This window comes from Leuciscus leuciscus, assembly GCF_965113295.1.
Source record: "Leuciscus leuciscus genome assembly, contig: SUPER_11_unloc_5, whole genome shotgun sequence".
Classification (NCBI taxonomy): Eukaryota; Metazoa; Chordata; class Actinopteri; order Cypriniformes; family Leuciscidae; genus Leuciscus; species Leuciscus leuciscus.
Window position 1 is genome coordinate 54,768 of NW_028118542.1, and position 25,662 is coordinate 80,429.

General features: G+C 40.0%; 1 long non-coding RNA gene and 1 pseudogene across 2 annotated transcripts in view; one reads left to right on the plus strand and one right to left on the minus strand.

The window, feature by feature from the left end:
- Positions 1-25,662, minus strand: part of LOC309510221 (NACHT, LRR and PYD domains-containing protein 3-like) — a 343,190-nt pseudogene that overhangs the window by 37,830 nt on the left and 279,698 nt on the right. The window contains exon 15 of the transcript XR_014211802.1: positions 17,999-18,169. The product of XR_014211802.1 is annotated as an NACHT, LRR and PYD domains-containing protein 3-like (transcript). The remainder of the gene's footprint in view (positions 1-17,998; positions 18,170-25,662) is intronic.
- On the plus strand, positions 8,297-9,475 carry LOC309510225. Its single transcript, XR_014210267.1, has 3 exons — positions 8,297-8,535; positions 8,641-8,724; positions 9,173-9,475. It is a non-coding gene; the product is annotated as an uncharacterized lncRNA (long non-coding RNA).

Consider the following 25,662-nt stretch of genomic DNA (forward strand, 5'->3'; position numbering starts at 1 on the left):
ATTCTCTGTCTGGCAGGAGTGTAATGGTTATGCTGTTTACTGTACATGATGTTTTGTGTGCAGGTCTGGTGATGGACGGGCTGTGATTCGCTCCTCTGTGAGGGAGTTCCTGTTAGGGCTGTGCCGGTAAACTTGACAACCGCACCACCGCGGTGGCTGAGTAGTACCGGCGGTAGTTCGCCTAAAAAAAATGTTTGTATATGAATGCTGTTTAACATTAATATTATGACACACAAAGCTTTGTTTACAAAATAAATAATAGGTTAGCAATTAAATGTAATATCGCAGCCATGGAAAAGTTTAAATTCATGACGAATGAGAGAGGTGTAGCCTACGTGAGCCCATAAACATAAGCTTTGTCGGCTTTGAATTCTGGTTTGCGATCTGGTCACCCGATTATTAGCGAATTTAAAAATATTCCATTAGTTATTCTTATAGAAAGCTTGAATTATATACTTTTAAACAAAACAATTCAAAACGAAAATAAACCGACTAGCATATGCTTGTGTATTCCGTATGAAGTGTGCATTTCTCTCTAGGCGCGTTCACTGCAAAGAGTGAGCATCGTCAACTTCATCTTTGCAGCCCGACACTGACACACACAAAAAAACCCACTTTATTAATAAACAATTCAAATGTCTCCTTGCTATCTTTGACACGTTCATAATCATTACTTTTGCCAGTTCTTTTATTGGCAGCGTCACCCTCCGGTTACGCATCACCACTGCATCAGCACCAGAACATGGAGATTTTATTTTAGAGAATGATCGCACAACAGACATTAGAACATTAGATATTATATAATTAAATCAACTAATCGAATATTCAAAAATCGTGACTCATCCCTGCATGGAATGAATCTCTTTTTTCTTTTCCCATATCTTCACTCGCGTCTCACCCAAAGACGCGTTATAAACGTTTCTTCCTTTGTTCGCTTTTAGGTCGATTATTTTCGTATTCTTTACTGTGTTAAAGTAGAAAAAACGCTGTAGGACAGATAGCCTACATTTTTACTTATAAGTCAAATTCTTTTTAACACAGTTTGTGCTTGTTAGACATGATAATTGGTAAGAAGCGTCAAGTTCATTTTGTAAAGCGCGTTTCACAACCGCGGGTGATTTTAGTTTGGCTTTCTCTGGCAGCGCGCAAACAGCCTAAATGCCTTGCCCTTGTAGAAGATAAAATTCGCTCTTCATACCTTTTACAAGTAGAAAACATGATGGTCTCGAAAAGATCGATGGTCTCTTTCCTGCTTGTGTCCCACATCCCTCTCAATGCGCAGAGCGGTAGGCTATATCACGCGCCTTTGTGTGGAAATATTAACCGAAATTTTTTCTTAATTTTTTTTTTTTTTAAATAGATTCAACTTTATTATATTATGTAAGTTACCAGTATTTACTGATATTTATTTCAATGCTTTACAGGCTTTAGTTTGTTGTTTCTTTGTTTTTGTTTAATTTATTTATTTCAAAACACCCCCCACCCAACAACCGCAACACCGCCGGTATTTGGGTCCATTACTCCCGCGGTGGTAAAAAACTGCCACCGTCACAGCCCTAGTTCCTGTGCAGTGAAGCCATGCACTTTCTGGGAGTTCCTACCAGCAGAGCCCTCAGGTACACACACACACACACACACACACACACACACACACACACACACACACACACACACACACACACACACACACACACACACACACACACACACACACACATATAAATGCACAATATATATGAATGGACATGCACAAGAAGAGTAATATATGGTTCTCTTACGAGAGGTACTCTCGTACTGCGTAAATCTTACGCTAGGGGAAAACCTCTTTTCCACGAGATACTGAAGCCAAAAATTATCCTTAATTTTGAAATAATGTAAAACGCGTTGCGGCAGCATGCAGACACAGGCGAGACGGCTTGTGCGCCTATTGGCTGCCCTGCGGCAACTGCAGCAGCCTATCGATAAGGCCCACTCGTGACGTCAGCTCCAATGGGGGCGCTTCGCGCCCAATACGTCACGTCCCGCCAGAATGGGCGTGGTCTAGGGCTATAAACATAGCTTCGAGAGGCTAGCTCACTGATTTTTCATCTCTTCAGCGAAGCTCTCGCATCGCTGGATCCGGAGAGAAGCCGCGCCGTTTGAAGAAGCCTTTCAGCGGGACGAGTCGACACTCTGAAGCCGCTGGCCGCGCCGCCTTCAGTCGCCTTCCTGCTGCGCTATCCGGCGTTATATCCTTTCTCTGCTACTGTGTTTTGTGTGTGTGTGCTCGCCGCCGCGACACACACTCTCATTGCACTAAAAGAGCCGGGCGTCTTTTTCAAGACGCCCCTTTCCTGAGGATCACGCAGCTCTCGCGCTCGCGCTCGCGCTCGCTGACGGCGACCGCCCTCACTGCGAGCCAGTTACTGCCTATGGTGACTCTGAGGACTCACCTGGCATCCTTCTCCGAGACTGCTCCTCCGCCCCCCCCAACCCGCAAAGCTCGCCGGTGCGCCCGCTTGCCTTGCCTGCTTGGGGGACGATACCTGCTCTCCCTCTGTTCGAGCCGCGCAAACCGCGCCGTTCACAGGGGATGTCAGGAGCGGACGGTCACGGGGCTAGCTTTCTCTCTCCCTCTGTTCGAGCCGCGCAAACTGCGCCGTTCACAAGGGAGGCTGGAAGCGGACGATCGGGGTTAGTTTTTCTTTACGTTACAAGAAAGCTACCCTGCCCTTGCGCCCCATTCACGCGTCACTCACCGGCGAAAAGAGAACTCAGTTCCCTGATTAGGCGACTGGAAATATCAATATTGCAGCAAACGAGCCTGTTGTAACACGCACGCTTGCAAGCAAACGCCGAAGAAAACATGTTGACGCTCTCTTATATGCTCATGCATCTACACACCTTTGTGTTCCCCCCTGTGGCTCAGTGGTGGAATCTTAGGTTTTTCGCACGAGAGACCGGGGTTCGAATCCCGGTCTAACGGCAGATATATTATGCCGCCAATGCTTCGCTCTGTCAGTTCCCTGAAAGGCGACTGCAGATGTGCATTTTGCAGCCAACGAGCGCGCTGTACAACCCGCTCGCCTGCACCCAAACACCGTTTCTATGGTTCCCGTGCGTCACTGGCGAAAGGAGAAAAGGGTGTTTTTAGCCCCGCTGCGGCCGGGCCGACCTCCACTCCTGACACATTTCTCATTCCCCTCTTAAGTTCAGGTGACTGGAAATGTCAATATTGCAGTGAGCGAGCCTGTTGTTTTGCACGCACGCCTGCAAACAAACGCCAGCATGTTGACGCTCTTTAATAATACTCGCGCTACTGAATGTCTATGTGTCTTCCTCTGTGGTCCAGTGGTAGATCATCAGATTTTCGCGCGAGAGACCCGCGATCGAATCCCGGGTCTACCGGCAAAACACATTTTTGCCGTCAATTCTCGCTCTGGCAGTTCCCTGAAAAGGCGACTGCAGATGTGTATTTTGCAGCCAACGAGCGCGTGGTACAACCCGCTCGCCTGCACCCAAACTCTGTTTCTATGGTTTCCGCCTCTGAAGTTCAGACGACTGGAAATGTCAATATTGCAGTGAACAAGCCTGCTGTAATACACGCACGCCTGCAAACAAACGCCAGCATGTTGACGCTCTCTGTTTCTATGGCAACTTCTCGCTCGTTCAGTTCCAGTAAATGCGACTGTTCCAGTGTATTCTGCAGTAAACAAGTCGGCGAAGCAGCACGCTTGCCTGCACACAAACGCCGCTTTTACGGCTACCCAGATAAATCCCATAAGAGTGTATTTTCTGGTGTCCCGGCCACGGCCGATGGTGTTACGAATGTAGACGAAATGCCCACTGCCCAGTGCTCATTCCTACACACAAACACAGCCCGTCACACAGGGCTCACGCACATGAAATCGACCCAGGTCGATTGCGCATTAAACGTGGTAAATGTGCCCACTGCCCAGTGCCCACAAACACTACGTTCCGCATATCTCAAGGTTTCTGTAAAAACAAAACCAACGTGCATTCGCTCTGCTCAGGCGGACAATGCTCTCAGTGTTGTAAATGTGCCCGCTATCCCGCGCCCACATTCACACATAGACATGACAGGTCCTACGGGACTCGCCCAGCCCTCCCCTCTCGGTTGACCACCGCATAGGAGTCGAGCGCGGGCAATCTGCCCGCTGTTATCAGCGCGCCCCCTGCCTCGAAGCGCGACGCTTATGTTACAGCACACCGAAGCCCCTCTGTCGCTGAGCGACCAGAGCGCGCTCCGCATTCAGCCCCTAGCCATTCGTGCAGATGCATGGGCAAGGCTACCCGGGGGTTTTGAAGTGAGTGCTAGACATTATAGAAAGAGGCTATTCGCTACAGTTTCGCCGACGCCCTCGCCGCTATGTGACGCGCGTCGAAGCTACGGTAAAAACAGAAGTAGCACCACCTACTTCGAGCCGAAATTTTGAAACTGTTGAGCAAAGGGGCCATAGAGCCTTTATCTCAAGCTCAGAGTGAAGGAGGGCTATCCAGCAGATACTTCCTGGTACTGAAAAAAGACGGGGGTCTCAGACCCATACTAGATCTAAGGCAACTGAACAGAGTGCTTGCGAAGCAACAGTTCAGAATGCTCACGACCAGAAAAACCCTCACGCAGATTCGTCGAGGAGATTGGTTTGTGTCAATAGATCTGAAAGACGCATATTTTCAAATACAAATAGCGTCACGTCACAGGCGACGTTTGAGATTCGCCTTCGAGGGCCAGGCATATCAGTGCTCAGCCCTACCGTTCGGCTTGTCTCTAGCCGCTCGCACCCCTCAGACTACAGGGCATGCGAGTATTGAACTACTTGGACGATTGGCTGATTCTAGCTCAATCTCACTCGGTGCTCATAGAGCACAGGACCATTTTGCTCGATCACCTCGAGAATCTGGGTCAATTGGGCGAAGAGTTCTCTGTCTCCCAGACAGATCATATCTTTTCTGGGCACAGAACTGGACTCGCTGTCTATGATAGCGCGACTGTCACCAGAGCGCGTACTAGACATTCAGCGCGCAGCGAGCTCTTTCCGCTGCGGCGCATCTATCCCGCTCAAGAAATTTCAGAGGATGCTAGGTCTCATGGCCTCAGCATCATCAGTACTTCAGCTGGGCTTGCTTCGCATGCGCCCGCTACAGTTCTGGCTGAAAGCGCGAGTACCGCGCCGAGCGTGGGCTTCCGGTCTGCTTCGTCTCAAGGTCAATCAGAAATGCATCGCAGCTCTGAAACCTTGGAAAGCAAACGACTTGTACCAATCAGGTGTTAGCCTGGGGACTTCCTCGAGTGTGAAGGTAGTGTCTACGGACGCCTCCACCTTGGGATGGGGAGCACTGCTCAAGGGCAGACCGTTCTTCGGCCAATGGTCAGAACGGGAGAAGCTTCTACACATAAACTGCCTCGAAATGTTGGCAGTAGACAACGCACTGACGCGTTTTTGTCCCTAAATACGAGGACACCACGTCCTGGTCCGCTCGGACAACATGTCAGTGGTGTCCTACATAAATCGCCAGGGCGGCCTCAGGTCCCGAAACCTGCACAGGCTGACAGAACGCCTCCTGGTGTGGGCTCAGCGCAACCTGCTCTCGCCGAGAGCAGCGCATGTGCCAGGGCTCCTGAACGTAGGACCGAACAGACTGTCCAGGAACAATGTTCCGACAGGCGAATGGCCTCTACACCCACAGACAGTCCAGCTGCTGTGGAAGAAATTCGGCAGAGCGGAAGTAGACCTGTTCGCGTCTCAAGAAAACGCTCACTGTCTGGAATTTTTCTCCAAGAGCAGGGACGCGCTGGCTCACGTATGGCCCCGCCGCCCGCTCTATGCCTTTCCTCCCGTCTCTCTCCTGCCTCAGGTGATAGAACGGATCAGAGAAGGATGCTCAGTGCTACTCGTAGCGCCGTTCTGGAAAAACCAACCCTGGTTCCCAGTTCTGATGCAGCTAGCAAGCACTGCCCCATGGCCAGTGCCAGTGAGGAGGGACCTCCTCTCTCAGGCCAAGGGCTCGTTTTGGCATCCGCGCCCAGAGCTGTGGTCCCTTCATGTTTGGGCCATCAACGGGTACCTGCTGACCTCCCCAAGCGGAGTGTTAAACACGATCACGCAGGCTAGAGCTCCGTCTATGCGACGTCTCTATTCCTCGAAATGGTCAGTGTTCTCCAGCTGGTGCACAGCTCGTGGCGTGTCGCCCCTAGACTGTGGGGTGACGGAGGTTCTCTCCTTCCTACAAGAGCTGTTGGACAAGGGCAGGACCCCTTCCACGCTCAAAGTGTATGTGGCGGCCATAGCAGCGTTCTCAAAAACAACGCTGGGTCAGTCAGTAGGAAGGAACGATTTAGTCATCGTCTTCCTTAGAGGAGCTAAGAGACTGAATCCTCCCAGACCTCCCTCAGTCCCTGTATGGAACCTTTCTACAGTGCTGGAAGCCATGAAAGGTGACCCATTCGAGCCTTTACAGACGATTGATCTTAAACACCTGTCTTTCAAGACAGTGTTTCTTCTGGCTCTCGCTTCAGTGAAGCGCACAGGGGACTTACACGCGCTCTCAGTAAGCGCGACGTGTATGGAGTTTGGGCCTAATGACTCAAGAGTTATACTCAAACCTAAGCACGGTTATGTTCCAAAATCCCTCAACACACCGTTTAGGGCGCAGGTCATTCCCTGTCAGCCCTACCGGTCTCTGACGAGGAAGGAGACGCAAGCTTCCTTTGCCCAGTCAGAGCATTAAGAGCTTATGTGTCTCGCACGTCTGTTTTCAGACAGACAGAGCAGCTCTTTGTTTTCACTCTACGGACGTTCTAAGGGACTTGCCGTGTCGAAACAGAGCCTATCCAGTTGGATAGTTGATGCTATAGCGCTGGCTTATACCTCTAAGGGCTTACAGTGCCCATTTGGAGTCAGAGCACACTCCACGAGAGGCGTGGCCTCGTCGTGGGCTTGGTCTAGTGGGATTGCCTTGCAAGATATCTGTGTGGCGGCAGGCTGGGACTCCCCGTCTACATTTATAAGGTTTTATAACCTAGAGGTTCCCGCCTTGCAGGCTAAGCTGCTTTCGGTCTAAAATCGGTACTGTCTGCCCTGATGTGTTCGGGCCAGAATACTGAAACTGCTTGAGCAAATGCTCGCTGTTGGATCGCGCAGCTCTATGGGCAGTGTGTAAGACCCACTATATTCGTCAGTCCAGGCCGGGGGTCGCCCTGACTGTACGACACATCATCAGTATAACTGCTCCTTATAAGATGTTATATTATTACAGGAATGATGCTATTCTAGCCACTCTTTCCTGGGCTCTCTGTGAGTCCCTTATGATCATGTACTATATGAGCCCGGGCACTTGCCCTTGGGACTTTGGTGCTGGATCTTAGCATGCACGGCGTTTTACACTGTTTCCCCTAGCGTAAGATTTACGCAGTACGAGAGTACCTCTCGTAAGAGAACGTACTCGGTTACTTACGTAACCTCGGTTCTCTCTAGAGAGGAAACGAGTACTGCGTATCTTGCCGTGCCTGCACACGCTCTGGTTCGCTTCGGCGATGAAAAACCAGTGAGCTAGCCTCTCGAAGCTATGTTTATAGCCCTAGACCACGCCCATTCTGGCGGGACGTGACGTATTGGGCGCGAAGCGCCCCCATTGGAGCTGACGTCACGAGTGGGCCTTATCGATAGGCTGCTGCAGTTGCCGCAGGGCAGCCAATAGGCGCACAAGCCGTCTCGCCTGTGTCTGCATGCTGCCGCAACGCGTTTTACATTATTTCAAAATTAAGGATAATTTTTGGCTTCAGTATCTCGTGGAAAAGAGGTTTTCCCCTAGCGTAAGATTTACGCAGTACTCGTTTCCTCTCTAGAGAGAACCGAGGTTACGTTAGTAACCGAGTACGATTTATCACATTCAAATGCTTGGTGTTGAATATTAGTTTTATTTTTATTTATACTTTTTCCATTTTTTTGCCTTTATTGTTTGTCAGTCTGTTTGTGAGTGAGGAACCTGTTTGGAGGGATCCGTTTTATAATGGCAGTGTCATAAAAGAAAGAGGTAAAATACGATCAGATTTGGAAAAATCGAGTAACTAAGTTCTTTATCCTCCTCAGCTTTATGTGATTGTTCTCTGTATCTATCAGGAGCGGTTGTTCTGCGTCTGGCCAAGTCCTGGTTTCGTATCGGTTCACTGGAGATATTAACTAGAACTGGAGAGTTAGATGTCCTACGGTATATTAACTTTTACTTGGGAGATAATATTTTTTTTCTCACTCTTATTTGCTTTTTAATTTCTTTTTATCTTTTATTTTCAGGACATTGTTGGACTTTGTAATTAAAGAGCATTTTAAATCTATAGCAACAAATGACCCTGACAAGTATGTGGTGAGTATCTGTGTCTCTCTGCTGTTTAGCTGTAATACAAGATTATTTTATATTGTCTGATCAGTCTCACTATATTTGAATGGTTTTCATGTTGTGTGAAGGGGTTTTTCTCTCGAGTGCTGAATGAAACGGCACATTTAATCGCCCACTGGATGTCGGTTGGTTTTGCTCATGGTTAGTTCACTCTGCTTTACTTGTTTAGTTATCACATAGATTTATCATTATAGATCGAGCTTAATACACAAAATGCACAACATCATGATCTGCATCTTCACACAGGAGTCTGTAACACAGATAACTTCAGTCTGCTTTCTATCACTTTTGATTATGGCCCATTTGGATTTATGGAATCATATGACCCAAGTATGTTTCTTTGTCTAACTTAAACTTCCATAATATTAGCAATCATCTTCCTATAAATTTAGTTTTTAAGCTTTTTGTCATTTTGACATTACACACACACACACACACACACACACACACACACACACACACACACACACACACACACACACACACACACACACACACACACACACACATATATATATACAATACTGCAAAAGTGGAGGAAAATTGTATGAATAGTAAGCTACTTTAGATCTACTATAAATTTTGTATATACTTACAGTATAATATACATGGGTTGAGGGGCATGATTAATCGCATACTTTTTTTAATCCATTACTTGTTTTATTTTACTTCATTATATTCTAATAAGTTAAAGTGAAACAGACAGCCATAATAATAACATATAATATTTTTATTGTTAAATGTGTGTTATTGCTCCAGCATTGTTTCCTCTGTATAGATTTTGTCCCCAACACGTCTGATGACGAGGGCCGGTACAGTATAGGAGCTCAGGCTAATGTTGGCCTGTTCAATCTACAGAAACTTCTAGAAGCTCTGAAACCACTGCTGACCTCAGATCAGCTTTCACAGTAAGAGATCCTTTTATTTACTGTTGGTATTGGTCTGGAATAAATAAGGGTGATTCGTGTCAATTCATTTACTTCAGATCTCAGCAAATATTGAGAGAGTATCCACAAATCTACCATCAAAGGTGAGCCTGTCATTAGACAATATAGATCACTGTATTCCTCTCTGAGTCATTCCTGATCTCACTTTACTGTTTCTGTTGTAGATTTCATGAGATGTTCAAAGCAAAGTTGAGCTTTCTGGGAAATGAAGAAAAGGATTCATATGTGATTGCATTTCTTCTAAAGGTAAATATTAGCTGGATTGTTTTTTTCTCTAATTGTACTATAATTAATTCATTTGATAAAGTTATTTGGCCATTCTCAGGAAATGGTGTCATTTGTGACAAAAAAAAAGAAAAAAAAGTAAGGAATCAGTAAGACACACACACACACACACACACTGATATATATATATATTAAATAATATTATTATTTATGGGATTAAAACAACTCTAAAGGAACCGTCACCCTTTGTGGAAAAGTAGTGTGCTCAATTTTACTGCTCTTGAAGTATACTTTAAATCTTTAAAGTATATTTAATGAAAAATATATATTTTCAGATAATATATTATTCATTAAATAAAAGGCCACTATATGTGTATTTAAAGACACTGCACTTTCATGACTGTTTCTTAACAGAGTTAAGTGCAATTTTAAAAAGTGTACTTTGCAATCATGACAAATTAACAGTTAAACTTTTATTTATAATAACTACTAGAGCACATATAAATTTGATTATAATTTTAACTGTAGTGTGTTATTCGTTAATACATTTAATGTTAATATATTCTAAAAGTTGTAATTGGCAACTTCATCACAACAAATGTGTAATTAAATATTTTAAACATGACAAGTTTCAATAGAAATGATATATGTATATTTTAGTTTACTATAAATGCTTTTCAGTACATTCTGAAGTAATTATGAAATGTTATAAAAAGATGTACTTAAGTGTGTCAAATTTAAACAATTTTTTGTTTAATTGCAATTAACATGCAGTTAAGTGTCTGAAAACATTACATAACACACATAAGGTCCATGAACTTATATTATTTATGGTATTATATTATGGTGTTCTTCATTACTAAGGCAACTGATAGATTTAGAGGTACCTTGGTGTCCTTTGGAAGCTGAGGAGCGTGTCCATTCGCAGCTTTGGCTGAAAGATAAACACAAAAATGTCATCAAAATCCTTTTATATAAAGATATATATGATACATTTTATAACAATCTATTTAGCTCATTATCTCTACCTTTAGGTGTAGGGGAGGGTGTGGATGCACTGGAGGAGGCCTGGATAGTGCGGTTAGCCCAGCTTCCAGTGCCGGCTGCTTTCCTCACAGCGGCTTTGTAGTTTTCATATAACTGCTTACCATACTATGACAAAATCATGACAAAACAAGACCATTAATAAGGTAGGTTTTCATTATTATAAAATTTTTTTGACAAAGTAGACAGCTCACAATAGGACCCAACACAATACAGCTACAATTTACAGTATGTTTTTGCATTGTAAACTATAATTTATAGTTTAATTTGCTGCATAAAGTTCAACTTAGTGTCTTGCATTTATACAATAATTAATCATTATCTATTTTGGTTTTTGGTGTGTGGCCTGGTTTCTGCTCACCTTTGCAATACGTATCCCAGTCACCCACAGAGTCATGGTCAACTCATCATCACAACACAGATACTTGATGTATTGGGATTCTTTTTGAATTTGAGGATGCTGAAAGCAGATCACAGTGACCATATGAACATGACACACACCTGATATACACACCTGAGAAGGCCAAGATAATAACACTTCATTTAGTTGTTTTCGCTATTGTTTCCCTGTCATTCTCTACAGATTTGTGGAACCATTCATTTTTCAGGGGTTGAATCTTTAATCAATGTTTTTTTGTTCTCAAAACAACAAAGGGTTGGGTAACAACTTACTAGGGTTTTCAGTATTAGTTCATGCTTTGCTAATATTCATTTTTCTCCAAATGGACAGTTGGTGATATTAACATTGTTTTGATTACATATGTTATTGAGCTGCAGTTGCATAGCAGAGACAGTGGATGACACACTAAAATCACAATTTGATTGCCAGTGCCCCTCATGCCACACTTTAGGATTAGCTCTAAATATTGCTAAAATGAACCACAAAAATCTTTTGCTTTATAATTTTGAATTATTTCAAACATACAAAGAATGCATGTCCCTTTTCTGTCGGAGTCGGGGTTTAATTGTGCATGTATTACATTTATTGCATTTTTTGCGTTTTATTTCCCAATTGCTTGACAAACATAAAACACAGCCCACCCTAACCTAATCATAGCCTGAAACACCCTTGATGATTTGTCATGCTTTCTTAATGAGATGACTGAGATAACAAATGATTTTATGTGGGGAGGGAAAGGAGTTAAAATAGCAAGGAAACATTAATTGCAAGTTATAAAGAAGGAGGATTAGGATTGATTGACTTAGAAGTTAAAAAGAAGGCCATAAGGGTAAAAACGATGAAAAAGTATTTATGTGATAAAGTGGAGTATGGATGGAAAGGTTATATGAAGGATGTGCTGGACAAATGTAGTGGATGTGGGGAAGAAGGGCTTTTTATGGGATTGAAAAAGCCGATGTATGACAAAATGCCGCTGTTTTATCAGGAAGTGCTAAGTGTGTGGGCAGAGGTCATATACAGAAATATACAGTATGAGTGTGAAAATATAAATCAAGTTTTAAAACAACCGATATTTTTATATCCAAATTTTAGAATGAAAGAGAGAGTGTTTTATGACAAATTGTATATTTGTACAAATTGCCTCTGTAGCAGATAATGGCAAAATACACCTCTATGCAGACGATACAGTATTATATTGTTCCGCCCCCACTCTAGCTCAAGCTTATCAATCACTACAGCAGTCTTTTAATTTATTACAGACCATCTTCATTGAACTTAGGCTGGTATTAAACGTTGGTAAAACTAAAGTGATGCAGTTCACAAAGTCTCGCACTGTACCCGCATCAACCGCCCTAGCCATTTCCACACTAGATGGGAAGTGTGTTGAAAATGTTTCATCTTATAAATATCTTGGTCTGTGGATTGATGAAAAGCTAACCTTCAAAGTTCATATTGAAAAATTAGTGAGAAAACTTAGAGTAAAACTCGGCTTTTATTTTAGAAATAAATCCTGTTTTACTCTCCAAGCTAGGAGGAAATTGATCAGTGCCACTTTCTTACCAGTCTTGGACTATGGGGATGTTATTTATATGCACGCTGCCTCTACCACGCTGTATATACTTGACACAGTCTACCATGGTGCATTACGGTTCATTACTAATGCCAAGTCACGCACTCATCACTGTCGTCTTTATGAGGCAACTGGCTTTAGCTCTTTAGGTCTGCGTAGATGGTTCCATTGGCACATTTTTATTTTTAAAACTATTAATGGTAATTTACCCAGCTATCTTACTAGTTTGTTGACCAGGAATCATTACCTTTACAATCTCCGCTCCGTTGACATTCTGGCTCTAAATATCCCGCGTGTAACAACTGAATTTGGTAAGACTGCTTTTAGTTATGCTGCTCCTTGGTGTTGGAATTTACTCCAAAAAGTTTTGAAGCTTTCGTTTCTTATCCCTCTTGAACATTTTAAACAATTACTTAAACAATCCAAAATTGAACAATGCACATGTTTTCAATGAGCCTTTTATGTTATTTTACATTGTTTTATATGTACTGTAGATCAGTTTGTTTTTTTGTTTTTTTGTCTGTTTTGTGATTCTGTGTAACCTGTGTAATTGTTGCCCCAGGGCTCCCTTGTAAAAGAGATTTGACTATCTCAATGGGACATCACCTGGTAAAATAAAGGATAAATAAAAAATAAAAAATAAAAAAAATATGAAAGCAGGAGTGAGACAAGTTAAGGATATAGGATATAGCATATGATGTAAGAGGGTTCTTACCTAATAGAGCCTTATATGATTGTGTTTCGGAGTGGGATGATGAAATCGAAATGTCAAAAGTGGACTCGATGTGTGAAAATATTAAGACAAGTCTGCCCAGAGCCTGGGTAGAGAGTATTGAAAATGAAACTGTTAAACCTGGGGAATGGGGATTGCCAGATTTGTATTTTAGAGTTTGTGGTTGCGCAATAAAGACTCTGGATATATGCGGTACAAAGAAATCTCCTCTCACAATAGGCCAATGTCTGGGTATCTGAGAGAAAAACCTGGGCTGCGTTTCCCAAAGCATTGTGAGATAAGTTGATCGTAGAGGACATTGGTGGCAAATGGTCTTCACGATCAACTTCACAATGCTTCTGGGAAACGCAGCCCTGGACTGGAGCTCAGAGCCACTGCAGAGAGAATTACACAGAGCTGGCCAGTGAAATGAGACAACAGATACTCACTGTCACACATGCCTGGTATTATTATGGTTACAGTTATAATGCATGGATTGATTTGCACAGAAACAGAGTTTGATCAGATCAGAGAAGCTCTTCCTGCACATATTCAAGGTAATGTTCCACAATGGTTTCAGTGTCCCAGGACAGCAGTGAGCTCAACACTGCACAGCTGTGTCTTTAAAACACTTTGGCCAGTGGACAAATGAGAGCTACTTTTGACAGTTTGCATTTCCTCTATTACAGTGGTGAGATATTATACCTTCTATAATAAGAATAAATGAATAAACATCATGTTACGCACAAAAACAAGCAAACTGTAAATTCAATAATCTTTTATGCTCTGTCTTCTGTTTGCTTTCTTGTGAACATGATGATCATCAGATTGACCCATCATTTCAGATGAATATGATCATTTTGTGCAGGCTAAATAGGTCTTCATCCAAAATGAACGTTATCTTATTACATTCAAATTATTATGTAAATACACTGTACAAAAAACAGTTTTTTTTTTTTTTACTGATCGGTGATGGGACCGAGAGTGAAACTTACAGTCCTAGTAAGAATCATGAGCAGTTAAACTCGCTGTTCTCCAGAAAAATCCTCCAGGTTTTGCACATTTTTAGGTTTTCCAGAATCTTCTGCATATTTGACACCTTTCCAACAATGACTGTATGATTTTGAGATCCATATTTTTACATTAAGGACAATTGAGTGACTCGTACACAACTATTACAAAAGGTAAAAACATTTACTGATGCTCAAGGAGGAAACAATGTATTAAGAGCAGGGGGTGTAAACTTTAAACAGGATTATGATGATGTGTACATTTTGTTTAAAGATCATCTTTTTTTTTTCATCCAGTACTGCCCTTCAGAAGCGAATACTTCCCGGTTTCACAGACAAAATAATTACAATTTATCCTGTTCATGGAATTTAAAAAGTTTACACACCCCAGCTTTTAATGCATTGTGTTGCATCAGTAAAAAATTTTTTTTTATATATATATATATATATATAACAAATATTTTACTAAAATATTAAACTAAATGTTTACTAAAAAATAAAAAAACTTTTTTTTCTTCAAGAAATACTGTGTAAAACTGATGTTATTAAAATAATATGCAGGGAAAACCAAGTCCTATGTTTGGTGGACCCTTTGTGTTACACACCTTATTAATATTCCAAAGTATTCTAAATTATTTAGATTAGGTTACAAAGCTTGTGTAATCTAACGAAATATGTTACAAATTACTGTATTTTGTAATCTTTAGTAAATAATCTACTTACAATATAGTGTCTCCAGTTTATAATGTGGATCATTCTTCAGATCAGAGAGAAGCTTCACGGCTGATTCTCCTAGTTTATTCTCAGACAGATTCAGATCTCTCAGGTGTGAGGGGTTTGATCTCAGAGCTGAAGCCAGAGCAGAACAACCTTCATCTGTGACTCCACAACGACACAACCTGTAGAGAACAATGACACACTCTTCACTCTCTCAGTTCAGATCAGTTTAGCAGTGAATCCATTATTAAAGAGAAAATACAAACTTAAAGCACAAATAAAATTTTTTGATGGATCATTGGACTGAGATCTAAAATGTCAAAGAGCTCAAAACGTGATTATTAAACATCTAGTCTTTAGATCTGTACTAATACAGTACGTATGGAGTAATGATTTGTTTTAATCGTGTAAAGAATATTTAAAAAAACAGTCCCTGCAGAAAGATGAACGTGATGAACTGCAAGAATAAATCCAGCATGTTCTTCATTTCTCAGTTCTGAATGTGTTGAGATCGAGTCGGTTTAAAATCAAGAGACTGAAGTGTTGATTGTGATGTGACAGTGTGTATTTCAGTGACTCAGTCCTGCAGAATCATGTTCCTGAAGAGCAGCTCATGTGTTCAATCTGTAAGAATTGATCAATTAGGAAATGCCGGACAGTCTGTTTGGGGAGCACCCAGACCCTGAGAGGACAAAGGACCTCTCTGGAAATTACCATTTGAACTCAGCATTTGTGAGGCAAAGTCACACCTCAGAACACATCTCTCCTCCTCTTCCTCACTCCCCCTCTCTCATGCTGACACCACATGTAAATCACCCAAGAAAATGTATAGTTTAATGTGAATGATTATCACAGAGTATTTTTCATGTTTGGTATCATTTAAAATGTCACAGTGCGACTGGTACAAATGTCTCGTTTCCAAATAAGTAAAACAAAAGGTAATAAGGTTTTTGAGAGTTTATGGATAACTAGCACACTAGGAGGGGTTGGCCTCTAGACAAATGGTCTCCCAACACCCAAAGGTGTAACCTCTGAATGCAAATTTCCATTGTTAAAAGATATTTCCAAGTGAAAGAGGTCCTGGCTATTTAATGAAATGCAGCAGGGAATTCGAGGCCTTTTTCTGTACCTCAGATTCGCCCGTGAGGCTGAGAGAGAGAGAGAGAGAGAGAGAGAGAGAGAGAGAGAGAGAGAGAGATCTTCAGCCTCATGTATTTCTTATTGTTGGCAGGCATGAAAACAGGTCAGGGGTAAAAAAGGTGAGAAGGATGCGGCAGCAAAAAATCCAATCCAATCAACTTATATATATATATATATATATATATATATATATATATATATATATATATATATATAGAGAGAGAGAGAGAGAGAGAGAGAGAGAGAGAGAGAGTGCTTTTTAATGTTAAATTCATCAATCTGGTGAAAATTATTTTAGTTACAGTGTCTGTCTACATTACTACTACATAATAATAGTTATAATATTAATCCCATGATAGTAATAGCCATATATTGTAAAACAAATGCACTGAAAAATAAAGGAAACTTTCATAATTAGTTTTGTACTAATTTATATACTTGAAAGAGTATATTTCTATACTTCACATTAAAGGTGTGATTGGGCCAGCCCAGTGTCAATCAAGAAAAGAACCAAATGGGCCGCTGATCTACGTGTTTCATGGGGTGTCAGAAAAAAAAAACTAACGCTGACTTTTTATTGACCAATGCATTACGCACTAACCAAGCGCCGCCAATTAAAGCAGCACTCAGTTACTGTGTCCAAATTCAGGGTCTACATCCTTCGGAGTACTCATTTGAAGGATGTTACGTCACAGCGCCGCGACGAAGGCTGTCCAAATTCGTAGGATCCTTCAAATGCGGCCCACAAATACGTCCTCATTTTCCCCGAATTGGAAGGATGGGTGTGGTGGATCCTTTCCTGTCCTACCTATCCCATAATTCTTTTCGGCAGAGCGTAATGGCGGACGAAGCGAGCGGTAGCGGAGTGGGAGAGGGAGAGGAGTATGCTTTTCGATGTAAGTTTTTTAAAAACTGGGTTTAAAAAAAAAAAAAAAACATTTTCAGTGGTTGTCTAGTTAGGCATTTTGTTTTAGCGTTAAGCATTTTTTTTTACATTTGTACGTTTATATGTAAAAAAAACAACATTACTTTAGTAAACTAGCTTCTTCCTTACTGCCTGTGTGAATATCCCCTTACACACAGCTAATTTGTTAGTGATTGAAGCTGTTTTTAACGCTTCTAGGGACGAAAGAGCAGACAGAAGTGTTTATGTCACGGTTGCTAGGCGACAGGATATGAGCAACGGGTAAGGGAGGGAACTGAAAGAAGGGTAGGCTGTCCAAATTCACAAACACCGACTTCCGGGTTTTGCGGTCGTCGGAGGACCCCTCCTCCTTCAACCGGGTAGGAAGGATCCTAAGGAGGATGCAGACCCTGAATTTGGACACAGCCAGTAGCTTCGGGACTTCTTCGCTGTATTCGTGAGGGAGCGCAATAATGACAGCATTTTAGCAGATTTCTTTTGGCCGTAAAGCAATTGTTTACATCGCGAGACCTGATATCACGCGAGACTTCCTGACGCAGCGGCCGGCGGCCCGCCGGCTCAAAGTTGCAAGTGCGGATTTTCCGCTCACGGGCACCAGGGGGGTGCGAAACGACCACCATTCAACCCGAAATAAGTAATATAACCATTCCAATGACTCCGAAGCTGTTCAGTTAAGGTAAAAAAAGTTACTTAGTTCACCTTTAATCAAAAAATACTTTGCCTCGAGAAAAGGACAGTAACAAGTTAAGACCTTCCGCGCTGGTCGGATGCCGGACTTTGGGACGATTTAGCGTGAGCTTACAAATCACTTACAGTTCAATAAGCTCAATAACACAGCAGCAGAAAAAGGCTGAACATTTCAAATATAGGAGACTTTACATTGTGTTTCATGTGTGAGTCATATATGATCTTACCACAGTTTCTCCAGTTTACAGTGAGGATCCTCCAGTACAGCAGAGAGCAGATGAACTGAATCTCCTAGTTTATTCTCAGACAGATCCAGATCTCTCAGGTGTGAGGGGTTTGATCTCAGAGCTGAAGCCAGAGCAGAACAACCTTCATCTGTGACTCCACAATCCCTCAACCTGTAGAGAACAATGACACACTCTTCACTCTCTCAGTTCAGATCAGATCAGTTTAACACAAGGGTCCGCAGCCGTACTGCAGGGGGTCCGCCAATTAATGCTTGATCACAAATCATTTTTTGTTAAAAAATTAAAACATGGGTAAAAAACATCACAAAGTCAAATTTAAATATAAGCACTCTCAAACGAATGCAAGATCTTCCTAAAACAATCTTCATCTGTGACTCCACAATATTTCAACCTGTAGAGAACAATGACGCTGTGTAAACAGTGTGTAAAATGACCATTTTATTAAAGATTGCAGTGTGTGATGTGATTTGAATGTAGTGACAAGCAATGCCACTATATTCTACACTGCTTTATAAAGGATGCCGGTTCTCCATGAACTTCAGGAGAAACTGAGGGACAAATACCATGCAGTGCTGTAACTATGGAGTGATAAAGAGATAACATTAATAACACCTGAAGTGTAACTTTATCAATTAAATGTACTATATTTTAGTTCAATAATATTAATTTAATATTTTGAAGATATTTTTGTTTCTAAATATTTGTCCAATAATGATCCATTAATGGCCATTTAAAATAATATTTTTTTCTAATATGTTTATTACTTATATTACAATTAGATTTCATGCTTAGCATTTAGCATGCTAATATATGCTATTGCTAATTAATAGTTTCGTAGCAATCTAATACAATCTTATAACTCAGTCATGTGACACAAATATAAGAAATTGAATGAATTAATCCAGTTAGGGAACCATATTAAAATCACTTTAAAACTTCTTCATTGGGTTACTTGGAAATGACTTGATTCCACGATGTTGACATTATGTGAACAAATTATCTTTGTTGAACTTAATTGGTTCATGTGGAGCTGATGTGCATGATTCAATCATTTAAATCCAACACACTTTTTCAGTGCATTGTTTTCTGTATTTTAAAACGAATTTTGGATTTACTGTAAATCCCTCTGGTCCTCTTCGTTTAGGGGTCACACTTGGCTCCTTCACAGTCAAAAGTGGCCGAAGCCTTAAAAAGTAATTTTTTTTTTTGCTTTTTTTTTTTTTCAGGAAAACCAATGTAATATATTTTTGTTCAATAATATTTTTTTATTATTATTTCGAATTTAGAAAGGTTTCTATGGTACTATGCAATAATTATAAATAAAAAAATGTATGAGCATTTTGTTCCATTAGAATTCATATTTTTATTTGTATTATTATTATTTTTCAATAAATGCAACATGTCACATTAGTGCAGGCCTTTAAAATCCATTTTTTGAAGTGAGAAAAGCGTCATCCAGTGGCGTTAAAAAGTAAAAACTTGTGTAATGTCGTGTAACCGCCTGTAGGCTGTACTGTTGCTCCCTATATAAATACATAGAGAGGCTTTTTGATTCCCATTGTTTTTTTTAGACATGATTTCTCCATTTTATTCGTTTTTTAAAAATTTATTTGGATATATATTTAGACATTCTAAAAGACTATTTTTGTCAAGTTTTAGATAATTTTGTTACATAAGTATCAGGTTTTGCATTATGATTACAATCAAACAATAATGTTTGGTTAGAAAAGGAACACAATGCAAGCATTTTTGTTAATCAGTATTTGATCATTAAAAAAATCTAACAAAATAAGGGATGGATAGTGATAATTCAAAACACTTTATACAGACATTTTGCAATTAATTGGTATTTTATTCAGTTTAATTCTATAAATGGTAATAAAACTTCAGAAGGGAACAGCAATTATGATCCAACAGCAAAAACAATAAAATAACAACAGCAAACAATCATTATCAAACTGTAGGTTAAAAAACAGGAATAAAAATGTAATTATAATAATAATTATTATTTTAACTATGTACATACAAACTGTAATTATTTTATGTATTGTTGCATATGCAGCAGATATCAGGAACACCTATTAGGCTAAAATAAGACCAAACAATTATTATTTGTTTGTTTGTTTGTGTTTGTGTTTGTGTTTGTGTGTGTGTGTGTGTGTGTGTGTGTGTGTGTGTGTGTGTGTGTGTGTGTGTGTGTGTGTGAGAGAGAGAGAGAGAGAGAGAGAGAGAGAGATCTTTTGTATTTTTGAATTTATTGATTTTATTTCGCATATTCTCAAAGTTTGCTGTTGCAGTCTTACCAGTTAATTTCTTTGTGTGTGTGTGTGTGTGTGTGTGTGTGTGTGTGTGTGTGTGTGTGTGTGTGTGTGTGCGCATTTGAGCGAGAGTCTCTTTTGTATTTTTCTTCATTTATTGATTTTATTTTGCATATTATCAAAATTTGCTGTTGCAGTCTAACTAGTTCATTTCTCTCTGTATCTGTGTGTGTGTGTGTCTGTGTTTGTTAATTTACAGTATGCATATTCCATAACAACCCGGCCCTCTACAAGAGTTTTAAACATTCCAAGCAAATCAGCATCTTCTCCTTCATTCTTACATGTATGGGATTTTAAAATAGACAGCTTTGCCTGTCCCACAAGAAAATGACCAAGTAGGGATGTCCCGATCCGATCCACGGCATCGGTATCGTACCGATACTGGCCCAAAACGCTAGATCGGATATCGGAGGGGAGAAAAAAAAATTATCCGATACCTATGATCCAATACCCATTAGGGGTGGAACGTTACGTATTCGTACTGAACATACGTTCGGTGCATGGATTTACACAGAGAATACACGGTATAAAAATAAATAAAACTCGCGTGCACATTAATTAATGTAATACGGCACTAACTGTTAGATACGCGCATATGCGGGTTCTTATAGGTACACCTAATCTGTAGCCCCGGCTTAGCTCTGAACGCACGTCTATATCGCTTCAAACGTTCACTTTATCATGATACGCGCGCGGCGCGTCCTATTCGCTTTGGACGCGTGAATGGATTCAAACTGTTCAAGCATCGAACTAGACGCGATAGACACGAATTTGACGTTCTATTCGCGTTTGGTGTGAACGCAGCAAAATGAACAGGCTGCGATGTCAAGATTGCAATGCTGGTGTGTGTGTGTGTGTGTGTGTCAGAGAGAGAGAGGCACGGGCGCGATCGAACAGTGGAAACATAAAAACATACTCCGTCATTTTCATACAGGACATCATTAAAACTGCAAAAAGTGTTTAGCCTACTTATATTTGTGTAAAACACAACATTGTGCTTTTGTCAAACTGTAAACTCTTGTCAAACTGACTGTCACCCAAATCACACACACACACACTGTTTAAAAGCAAAAATGATCTCATCTTTTGGACATTCATCATATTGCATTGGTTTTCATTTCTTGTCCTAAAACAGCAAATCTGTTTATTTTTAAGTTACACATTCTACATTGAATAAAACAGAAAATCAAATCATGTTTTTAATGGTAGTATTATTTTATACAGAAATAAATTATTTATAATTCAGATGAGAATAAAGTTAAAGTTAATTAAAATTTTAAGGAAACAAATATATTGATCTGAAATATAGCAAATTAATTTTAAATTCATTCAGGTTACCAAACATATCTCAAGGTCTTTTGAATAAAGGGTGGCAGTCTTTCATTATCAGCTGCTGTTGTGGACTATATACTGGAGAAGTATTTGTTCTCCATTTGAGTGAGATGTTTTTATGTGGCTAATTGTGCAAAGTGCTTCCATATATTTTATTATTAGTAGTATTAGTTCAAGAATAAAATAAAAATATCGGATTGATATCGGTATCGGCAAATAGCCAAAGCTGCGGCATCGGTATCGGTATCGGAAGTGAAAAAGTGGTATCGGGACATCCCTATTACCAAGTGTACATTGTACCTTCCATTCTTTCTTATACTTCACACCAAAAATGAACATATTTTTTGTAAACATAAAACCAAGCTTAGTAAACATTTTATCCAACAATTCAAACAAAGGAATTAATCTTGAACAATCACAAAAAAAATGAAAAACAGTATCGAGAATATTGCAAAAAGGCATGCAGATAAAACCATCTCATTAAATTTTGATACAAAACTGTTAGTTGCCGCACAATGGAGTACTCTCCACTGGAGGTCCCCAGACCTCTTAGGAATGGGGGGCTTATACAAACACCTCCATGATGGAGTTATTTCCGAAGAAATTGATAGATGTTCTCTCCATTTAGTATCAACACATCTTTTCAATTGAGTATAAAACAAGGATTTCACACACATACAATATAATATCTTTTTGCCAACATTATGAAACAATACATCTTCAAATCTTTTCAATAAAGTATCATTTAAATCTTCATCCAAATCAAGACTTATATTAACTCGAAGATCTGGAAAAATCATAGGCCTTTCATCATTCTCAATAAAATTGTTTACATAGGTCAAGAAAGACTGAGGAAAAGATTTTTTAAGATCTCCAATTATCCCTTCAACACATCTTTCTGATCTAAGCCCAACTCTATTAGCTATAGATTTAGCCGTATACCATTGACCCTTTGAAAAATCAATTAAATCTTTTACAGTAGCTATTCCTGTGTTTAAAAACTTGTCAATTACTGAACTCAGAATGGAAGAATTCCTTTTAAAGAGAGGATTAAAAAACAATGGTTCTAAAACACCATAATGTTTATCATCATCTCTCAATTTTTTAAACATTTGCCAGGCCTTTAATACAGTTACATAAAAGTTAGAAGAAGAAACACTTACTCTTGGATTTGGATTTTGGACAGATTTTTCAATTAGGAATAACTGCTTAGCTAATCCAACTCCCCCAATACTTTGTAAAACAGACAAACCTAATGCAATCCAGGGTATCTTATCTGAACAATATAATAGCCTTTGTAATGTTTGAAACCTCATTGTCTTAACTCTCGCCTCCAGATTTATAAGTCCTTGACCACCTTCTACAACTGGGAGATACAAAACTCCAGGAGGAAGCCAATGATAACCATCCCAAAAGAATTTAACAAAGACTTTTTGAATACCAGTCAATAACTCTTCAGGGGGATTCAACACTGTAAATCTGTGCCACAACATTGAGGCTGCCAGATTATTAACGATTAAACATCTCCCTCTGAAAGATAACCTCGGGAGAATCCATCTCCACTTCTGTAGTTTCCCCACAATTTTATCAACTAATCCTTCCCAATCATTTTTCATATAAGTATCAGATCCTAAATATATCCCAAGAACTTTAAAACCATCTTTGATCCATTCACATTGTTGTGGGATTTGAGGAGGATCTATATCCCTCCACTCGCCTAACAGAAGGGATGTACATTTATCCCAATTGATTCTAGCAGATGTAGCTTTTTGAAAAGTTTTCAAACTAGAAGTCAAAGCAGCCATATCATCAATGTTCCTTATGAAAACAGTTATATCATCAGCATAAGCTGTGAGTTTTACAGGTGGGATCTCTGGAAAACCAGGAATACAGAATCCATATAGTCGTTTCCTCAAATGTGACAACAAAGGCTCAATAGAAATTGAATATAAGTCCTGAAAGAGGGCATCCTTGTCGTATACCTCTTGTTACTGCAAAAGGTCTAGTTAGACAACCATTAATCTTAAGCATACTAGATGTTTCACTGTAAAGCAGTTTAATACAAGAGACAAATTGTGGTCCAAAGCCAAAGGCCTTCAGAGTCTTTAGTAAATAAAAGTGATCCACTCTGTCAAAAGCTTTTTCTTGATCTAAAGATAAGAGTCCAATATCAATTTGATGTTTTTTAGCAACTGCAATAATGTCTCTTAGCAAAAACAAGTTGTCGAAAATTGTCCGCTCAGGGATACAGTATGACTGATCTTCATGAATTATAGTTGCCATACATTTCTTCAACTTATTAGTTATAGCTTTTGACAGTATCTTAAAATCAGTACACAGCAACGACACAGGGCTCCAATTCTACAAAAGTCCAAGATCTCCTTTCTTAGGGATTAATGTCAACACTGCCCTCCGACAGCTTAGGGGTAAAACACCTTGATTAAAGGACTCCAAAAAAACATCATACAAATCATGTCCAATCACATTCCAAAAGCTTTTAAAAAACTCAGCAGAGAGATCATCCACACCAGAAGATTTGCCACTGTTCAGCTCTTGCACAGCACTTGAAAGCTCATCAAAAGTCAAGAATTCTTCCAATTCCATCTTTTCTTCTTTAGACAACTGTGGAAGATCTAGAAGAAGTTCTTCAACTGCTACTTCATCACAAAATTCGGACTGATAAAGTTTTTCATAAAAAGAAATAGCAGAAACTATCATTTCTCGTTGATTGGTTATTTCTTTGCCATTAGGAAGTTTCAGTTTGTGAAAAAATTTCTGCTCTTTAGATTTTTTTCTCCAGTCCGAAAAAAAAAAGCAGTTGGAGCATCCATTTCATTGCACTTCACATATCTTGTTCTGACAAGTGTCTCCTTCTCCTGCTCTTCCAATAAATCCTTCAAAAGGCCTTTGTTCTCTTTAATGATATCACCTCCTCCCTGATTGCGGAGGCTTTGTTGAAGAATTTCTTGCTCTATCATCTTCATCTTCACTTTCAAGTTCTCAGTATTATTTGCTGTGTATTGTTGACAAAAAACCTTTATCTGGACTTTTCCCAGATCCCACCATTGACTAAGAGATGAATAACTACCTCTCTCTTCTCTCCAAGACTTCCACAAAAGACCAAAAGAGTGCACAAAGATGTGATCTTGAAGTAATGTATTATTAAAGTGCCACTGTGACTTATAGGATTTAGGTGACAAGATAGACAGAGATATAATGATGATCTGATATAGATGTAGGGGAAATACGATTACTAAAAAATCTTCCTTTATTGCATTCCTCAATATAAAAACGATCCAATCTGGCAGCAGAAACCTTATTTGAATTAATTTTCAGCCAAGTATATTGTTTAACTTGAGGATAAACATCCCTCCACAAATCTACAAAACTATGTCTATTAATTAAAGATTTAAGAACATCAGGTTTTTCCTGGCTGAAAATGAGGCGGAGGTGGCAAAATCCGATAGCTCGGTACCTCTAGGGGGGTCCGGGGGCATGCCCCCCCGTAAGAACATTTTGTACATTTCAAAGATAAATGCATTAATCTGGTGCATCTTTTTATGTATAATGACCACTAGAAGGTGAAAAAAAAAAAACTTTTTACAAGCATGTATTTATTTATTTTTAGGCATTTTAATAATCAGATAATTTGATTTTATTTACAGTTCATAGGGGGCCATGAAATTACAAAACAGTACTAGTAAATTACGTGACTGCTACTTGTGATAGCTTATTTTATAAAAACGGCAGAAGAATTTCGGCTATTGCCTAAGTCAGGCTGGCTCTATGGATATATTTTAAGTAACCTAACTAGTTTGAGAGCCGAAGCTTAAGAAAAACAGTATCGGTACCTGGCTGTGACAAGTGAAGGCACTTCGATGCTGCAGAGAAGGTGCTTCTTGACTTTCGTGCGTCTGTGGAGGTTGTGATAACTGACAGGTGATGTTGAAAAGGGGGAGGGGCAGGGGCTCGTGCGCTTTCGCAGAAATTTAC